Source organism: Chiloscyllium plagiosum, unplaced genomic scaffold (genome assembly GCF_037043375.1).
Source record: "Chiloscyllium plagiosum isolate Xiang-an unplaced genomic scaffold, Cpla_swu_hap1 HiC_scaffold_18, whole genome shotgun sequence".
Taxonomy (NCBI): Eukaryota; Metazoa; Chordata; class Chondrichthyes; order Orectolobiformes; family Hemiscylliidae; genus Chiloscyllium; species Chiloscyllium plagiosum.
In genome coordinates this window covers 101604187-101612392 of record NW_028270156.1, presented here as the reverse complement: position 1 = coordinate 101612392, position 8206 = coordinate 101604187, and the positions used below count along the sequence as shown (strand labels likewise).

Below are 8206 nucleotides of genomic sequence, written 5' to 3'. Positions count from 1 at the left end.
ATAGAAACAGAGTTAATCATGCATTTCGAAGTCCTCCTCTCATAACTCGGCGAGGTGAGAAATGAAACAGTTCTGCTATTAAATTTGGAGGCTGGGAGAACGTTTGGAAACGGAGTAATAAAAGATAAACTGAGTATAAAGTTGAGAGTCAGGAGATATTCAATAAAAAGGTAGACGGAGATGGACATGGAGAAGTAAGTGTCACTTGTCTTGAAGACTTAACTCGGTTTTCCATTCCAAGATTCTACCAGACCTGCTGAGATTTTCCCGCAATTTCTTTTGTTGGTACTGAAACAGAAGGGAGAAGTGTGATCCTGGACCAATCAGCTATGTCTGCTCTGTGGACGTTTGAATCCCATATTTGAACAAATCATTCCTGACCCACACGGAAACCTCACTATCCTGCATCACCCCCACCTCTGTTACTGACAATAAGCTGTTCATGACGTAAACCCATATGGGTACACAACAGCATCATTTACCGAGTGAATTGGGAAAATTTCAGGGAGAGTTCCATTCGGTTTCCATCAGAGCATTCTCATTCAGTTAATTCTAATGCAGCACCATTTGACATGCAGCTGTCACTGTCATGTGGCCATTCGCATTCGACGTCTCTGGACATTTTGGTTGGGGCACGTTTGGAATGGTACCTCACGTTTTGGAAGGGACATCGCTTAAAGCATATTCGGCTGAACTGATAACCTTGTCTCTTGCACCTGCAGTACAGTGGAGACAGTTTTCACTCAGAAACCAAGAGATGATCAAAAACGGAGGAATAATGTGTCAACAAAACCTGCCTCAGCGAGCGAATTCGCTCTTGCAACATTAATGGAGAGCGGCATACCTATTAACAAACAACAGCGCTCTGCGTGGGTCTCGACCCCACACCATTGAGATTAAGGTCTCAAGCTCTACCGACTGAGCGAGCCAGGACAGGATTGTTGTTGGTTAATTTATCATTTCATACTGAGTTCAATTCAGCTGAAACGGCAATTTTCAAAAATCTCGTTCATTCCTCCCCATTGCAAATAACATTATTCAAGTCTATCAATTCTCAGATTTATTCCTTCAGACCATTACAATCCATTTAGGCCTTGCCCCGGGATTTACGATTCTCTGTTAATATTTTCATATTTTGACCCTGATCCTTAGGTCGCCGAAGTGATTCCCAGACAATCTGGCAGACTGCAAATCAATCGGGAAAATACCTCAGGAAACCAAATCATTTCTGATTAGAGTGTAGGGAATCCCATCTGCTGAAGAGATACAGTCCTCACCATCAACAATTTCTTTGTTCTACCTGCCTACAAAGTTTACCACTTCTCATATTCGAGGCAGGAATTCTGACTATAAAATGTTTTAAAAACAGGAACAATTTTCTGAAGCCATTTCCAATGTGAATTAGAATTTTTTACCTTTTCACACGGTAACAGCCGTTCCTGAGGAAGGAGTTTCCATGAGCTGTGTCCCAGGTATGGGCAGGAAGCCGCTGACTGAAACCGCAGTGGCCCCTTTCTGTTGGCAGCGGGGGCTTGTAGAGAGTGGGGTCACATTCTGCTGCACGTGACCGTTTCACTCACTGCAGACTCAGGGTCAATCATGGATGAGTTCTCGTGGTTGTATTGTCAGAAGATGGTCGGTCTCAATACTTAGAGTCATAGAGTTATAGAGATGTACAGCTCTGTGCTGTTTGTCGGCTAGGAGAACCAACATTTCGACGAAATGCTCTGACCATTTGAGACACAGCAACTGGCAGCAAAATTGTGCGTGTACACATCCAAACGCACAGCGCTCGAGAGGACAGCGAAAGTTCTTGTTGAAAAGTTCGGTGACGCGAGGAAGATGGTTTGCAGACTTTTCCTCACCTGTCTGGGTGACATTCTCAGCGCTGCAGAGGTTCCTGTGAAGCGCTGCTCTCATATTTTGGTACGAATTCATTTGGTTTCATTCCCGCTGCTTCCGTGTGTTGGGATTGCAGATTGGGTCCAACGGACAGGAATAATATGGACAGCAGTAGTTCTCATTATTTTAAGAATCAGTTGCTCATGTACCCGTGTTTACCGCAGAGAGGGTGAGAGACCCGAGGCGTAACAAACACACCCATAAAACAATATCAGGACCTGTGTAGTTCTGTCATAAAAAGCTGCCTGCTGTTGTTCTATTGCAAAGTTGGGTTTCAAACCCACGACGCAATAGAGATTGGACCCTAAACCCAGCACATTTAACCTCTCTGGATTAGTGGTGCTGGAAGAGCACAGCAGTTCAGGCAGCTTCCAATGAGCAGTAAAATCGACAAAAGCCCTTCAGGGAATCCAGGGTTTCGCCCGAAACGTCGATTTTACTGCTAATCCTGAAGCTGGTCTCCAGCATCTGTATTCATTGTTTTTACCTGCATTAAACCACTCAGCGACGCTCCCTGACGATAACTAAGCGCCAAACCTATCAAGACTAATGTTTCAGCATCTCTTCACTTCGGGCAATTTCCCCTGGCACTTTCTTTGAATATCTTCGCATAATTAAAAAAAAATTACAACGATTTGAAAGGTTTGCACAGTGTGGACATTAGCGAGAAGCTGAATATTCTTCGACAGTTTTCCCCGGAGCTTCAGGCCTGAGGGATGTCCTTGGAAAAGTTTACAAAATCATGAGGTAGACGAGCAGAGAACATCGTCAATGTACACTTTTTCAGAAGTCACGTGAGTTTAAAGCGAGATAGCATAGGTTTAATGTGAGAGCAGTACAATTTGAAAGGGATGTGAGCGACACTTGTTTTTAATACAGACATTTTTGTGCATGTCGAATAAATTGCCAAATTTAGTGGCAGAGATTGGTGCACTCACAACACTCCAAAAGCATCTAAATGGGTATACAGACAGGAAGTGTTCGGAGAGATAAGGGACAAATATTGGCAAATATGTTTAGATTAGTTACGATCATCTGTTCAGCAGGTGCAAGTTGGATAGGAAGGTTTGCTTCCGTGCTCGGCAATTCTGTGACACTCCAGTACCTGACAACAGTTTGAATAGACCACTTGCAAAAACGCATGCTGTTTGTTACTAAGTCAGCGTGTTTGAATTTTATTTTTTCTTGAGGCGTAATGTTTTGAAATGACACAGAGAGGAATGTTTTCCAGACATTTACAGACAATGACCATTCTCCTTGATACTTTCCCAAGTTCTCCATCAAATAATTTCGTTGACTAAAAAAAACCTCACAAATCGTGTTGTCCCCTCAACTCTCCAGTGAATCCAAAACTAACAGCTCTTAAAGTGGACCAGGTGCAAAACTCAAAAGGCAGAGTCATTATCAGACACACAAACTCATTACTTCTGTCTGTGAGGCAGTGCGAGACGTGTATGTCCAGAACTGCTGACACAAATAGCACCGAAGCAATTCCAAACGGAGCTTCCTGACATTCTGGAGATTTAGTGCATTGCCAAGTAACAGAAAGTGCTCAAGTAACATAAAACAAAACAGAAAAATGTACCATGCAAAGTGAATATTACCAATTATATTCTCGATTAAATTAGGTCAACAATGCGTTGGTGCCTCCACCTGAGCGAGCTAATCTCCAGCCTCCCTCACCAGAACAGTAATTAAGGAAATGAGAGAAATATAACAAAGTTTCACGTTGCGATTGCCCAACTTTTAGCCACAACAACAAAAAACGAGGGAGCAGATTTAGTGCAGGATCTGGCTTCACAACAGCGGTGAAATAACGACGTCCACTCACTTTCAGGGAAAACTGTGAACAACTCACATTGTCCAGAATATGAATACACAGCGCGGGCTGTTTAGTTCCCATATTCTACTGCTACCCCGACATTCATACGAAAATGTACCTTTCAAAAAGAGCGTTTGTAGCTGTGGAATGACAGTGGCAGCTGTTTCCCCTCGCTCTTACTGCCGCCCCTGGTGGTGTAGGGGCTGGTATTCTCATCTTACACGCGGTAGTTGAGTGTGAAATTCTCTCTTGTGGAAAAGCAGAGTGTTTTGGAGCAGAAAGATGTGAAGTTCGGATGCTTCTGGAGTTCTTGTTGAAAAGTTCGGTGACTCGAGGAAGATGGTTTGCAGACTTTTCCTCGCCTGTCTGGGTGACATTCTCAGCGCTACAGAGGTTCCTGTGAAGCGCTGCTCTCATGTTTTGGTACGAATTAATTTGGTTTCATTCCCGCTGCTTCCGTTTGTTGGGATTGCAGATTGGGTCCAACGGATGGAATCCGTAGATGAGTGCCCTGCTTCCAGGAATTGTCTGGCTGTCTTCTGCTTGCCCTGTCCTATTATTGTTGTGCTATTCTAGTCGAATGTGTGGCCCTTGCCGTTTGTACGTATTGCTACCAGGGACTGCTGGACTTCCCGACATGTAACTGCATCTGCCAAGAATACTCCAATTGTTGGCGGGAATCCTGAGGAACAGAATGTACATGTATTTGGAAAGACAAGGACTGATTCGGGACAGTTAACATGGCTTTGTGCGTGGGAAATCATGTCTCACAAATTTGATTGAGTTTTTTGAAGAAGTAACAAAGAAGATTGATGAGGGCAGAGCAGTAAATGTGATCTATATGGACTTCAGTAAGGCATTCAACAATGTTCCCCATGGGAGACTGATTGGCAAGGTTAGATCTCATGTAACAGCAGTGGACCTAACACCGACCCTTGTGGTATGCCGCCAGTACCTGGACACCAAGAAGAACATGTTCCATCAACTACAACAATGTTTTCTATTGGCAAGCCAATTACTGATCAAAGCTGCAATCTCTCCCACAATTCCAGTCCACCGCATTTTGTATAATAGCCTATTGTGGGGAAACTTATCGAACAACTTTCTGAAACCCATATACATCACATCAACCGGTTTACTGTCATCTCCCTGTTTGGTCGCTTTGTCAAAAAAAAATCAATACGATTCGTTAGGCAAGGCCTACCCATCACAAAACCGTGAGGACTGTCCCTGATCAGATTATTCTTTTCTAGATGGTCATAAATCCTATCTATAATAACCTTTTCCAACACGTTACCAACAACCGCAGTAAGACTCACTGGTCTGTAATTACCAGGGTTGTCTCTACGACACTTTTTGAACACGGGAACAACGTATGCTATGCTCCATTCCACAGGCACTCTTCCTGTAGACAACGATGATTTGACGATCGACGCCAAAGGCTCATCAATCTCTTCCCTTGCTTCCCAGAGAATCCTAGAACAGATCCCATCCAGCCCAGGGGGCTTGTCTTTTATCTCACTCTCCAGTATGTCTATCACCTAATCCTTTTGAACCTCAAACTCTACTAAACTAGACGCAAGTATCTCAGTATCTTCCTCGGCAACATTTTCATTTTCTATAGCGAACACTGTCGAAAAATATTTATTTAGCGCTTCCCCTATCTCCTCTGGCTCCACACACAACATCCCACTATTTTCCTTGATTGTCCCAAATTTAACTCTCGTCATTCTTTTATTCCTGACATACCTATGGAAAGCCTCAGGGTTAACCCTGAACCTATCTGCGAACAACTTCTCATGTCTCCTCCTGGCTCTTCTCAGCTCTCTTTTTAGGTCTTTCCTGATATCGTTGGAACCCTCGAGCGCTCTAACTGAGTTTTCACATTTTGTCCTAACATAAGACTTCTTGTTCTTCTTGACCAGAGATTCCACTTCCTTAGTAAACCACAGCTCACGCGTTCTATGTCTTCCTCCCTGCCTGACAGGTACATCCTTATCTAGGACACACAGGAGCTTTTCCTTGAATAAGCTCCACATTTTTAATGTGCTCACCCCCTGCAGTTTCCTACCACATTCTACGCTTCCTAAATCTTAGCACGTTACATCGTAATTTCCCTTCCACCAGCTGAAACTCTTGCTCTGTGGAGTACACCTATCCCTTTCAATCACGAAAGTAAACCTGAGAGAATTGTGATCGCTGTCTCCAAAGTCCTCACTTACTTCCGAATCTAAAACCTGGCTAGGTACGTTACCCAGTACTAAATCGAAAGTGGCTTCGTCCCTTGAAGGCATGTCTACATATTATGTCAGGAAGCCCTCCTGCACACATTGCGCAAAAACTGACCCATCTATAGTACTCGTACTGTAGTGATCACAGTCAATATTTGGATTTTGTCTTGAGTTTTTCATTGTCACAGAGTCCAGATGAAGTTTGCATTCTTCATGTACGTGTGCGAGAATTCTTTCAATGTCTCAGATCAGTTCCTATCCCGAGAACATCAGAGTCAATGTCCCGTCCTCTACTCGGTCCGACAGTTCACACTTCTTCATCCTCCTCTGATTCCATTTCCCAAAGAGTTTCTCAAGGTTTCCAAAGCAGGTGCCTAAATTATATGGTTTGCTTCTTAAACATTTTTCCAACTGCCAACTGACAATATTTTCACAGTATCTCTTCACAATCCTCTGGCTTGCACCATGTCCAGTGATGAGAAGTCCCGTTTGGTGGAGAGATTCCCGAGGCTGGTGAGTTTCACTTTGGAACAAAGATGGTTAAGTGGCAATTTCCTGCGGTTGTTTGTAATGATGGCAGAGGGAGCGGTGGGGAATGAGCACTTTGACGAGCAGGAGGAAGTGTTGCCACTGACCCGAGTCAGAGAACAGAGGACAGGGATTAAAGGAATCTAATGAAAAGCAGCACTTCTGCTTAGAACGTTCAATAACAACTGCAGAAACCCGATGTGTCGAGCAGTGTATCTGGAAAGAGAAACAGAGATAATGTTTTAAATATGGAACATTTCTGATGAAGAACTCGAGTTTCCCAAGTCTAATCAAATTACCGGCTCGGTTTGCAAAATAGGTTTTCTGAACTTTGAGCCAAAATTACTCCAGCAGGAAAGCATTCATAACCTAGTCAGCAGGATTCGAACCTACGTGGGGAAACCCGAATGGATTTATAATTCATCGCCTTAACCACTCGGCCATGACTACAGACAGTGCTGCCGCGTTGAGCATTGACCAAATCAGCCGTGATCTCATTGAAAGTTCTCGCTGACTTGATGAGCTAAATGCTTCCATCTCCTTTCATACCTTTGCTGTCATTTGTAAGGTGCGAGACACCAATGTAAAAGAAGAAAAGCACAAAGGTAGGAAAAGATATTTGCAGCCAAACTGAGTCAAAATTATTTATTGAAAGGAAAATCACACTTGGCAATTTGCCATATCTCTTTGCGAACATGACCAGCAGAGGTAAGCAAGAGAGCTATTGATCTGAGTATTCTTGGACCTGAAGCAAACAAAGGTTCGTGACATATTCATTTCTTTTTCTGGCGAACGAAATGTTCTTTCCTGATGGTTACAACGAAAGAGATGGTTCCCAATAAAAGACAAAGATTAAGTCGCATCTAGATATATTTAAATGTGACACGATTCATTTTCAGTTCCTAATTACCCCAGAGATGGAGGGGGTGAGTTACTTTTCTTCACTCTTCAACTCCTCAGCACGGAGGTACCGACATGAAACCGCTAGAGATGGAGTTCTTGAATTGGGATCAGCGACACTGAAGGAACTAGGTAAAAGTGAGGACTGCAGATGCTGGAAACCAGATTTTAGATCAGAGTGATGCTGGAAAAGCACAGCAAGTCAGGCAGCATCCGAAGAGCAGGCAAGTCGACCTTTCTATTGCCAGTCCTGCTGTGTTCCGCAAACAATTTTCGTTTTTGGTTAAGATTTCCAGAAACTGCAGCTATTTGTTTTATGTTAACTTTCATAATGTGTTGGACAAAACCAATGACCTGCCAGCATCGGAAAATCGGCAGAAGTATTGGTACACCGATATGTTTGCTGAACAATATAACCATTCCATGAGCGGGAATACGATCCGGGCCACGGTGCTGAGAGTACCGAATCCTCACAAGTAAATAACAAGACAAGGCGATAGATACTATACTATTTGGTGTAATTAAAACACCCTTTCTGAACATTTTCGTTGCAGATTATTTTCAACTTGTCTTCGAAAATTTACAAAGTGGGAAAAAGGCCATTCCGCCCATTGTGCATTGCGGCTAATCAGAGAGCCATCTATTCTAGTCGCAGTTTCCAACTTTGGCCCAAAGTCTCGTGTGTTCTCATGTTTCCAGGGCAAATGTCAATGAGGTTATCCTATGCTCTTAAAAGGCACAATAACGGGGCAGAAGTATGACACTCCCACAACGAATTGTCACTCTTTTGAGGAACTCATGCTCATTTTCACCCACAGAGGGA

At 43.4% G+C, this 8206-nt stretch overlaps 1 non-coding gene across 1 annotated transcript; it reads right to left on the bottom strand.

The window, feature by feature from the left end:
- Positions 1-6851: 6851 nt before the first annotated feature.
- Positions 6852-6933, bottom strand: trnay-aua (transfer RNA tyrosine (anticodon AUA)). The gene has a single exon. It is a non-coding gene; the product is annotated as a tRNA-Tyr (tRNA).
- Positions 6934-8206: the final 1273 nt, after the last annotated feature.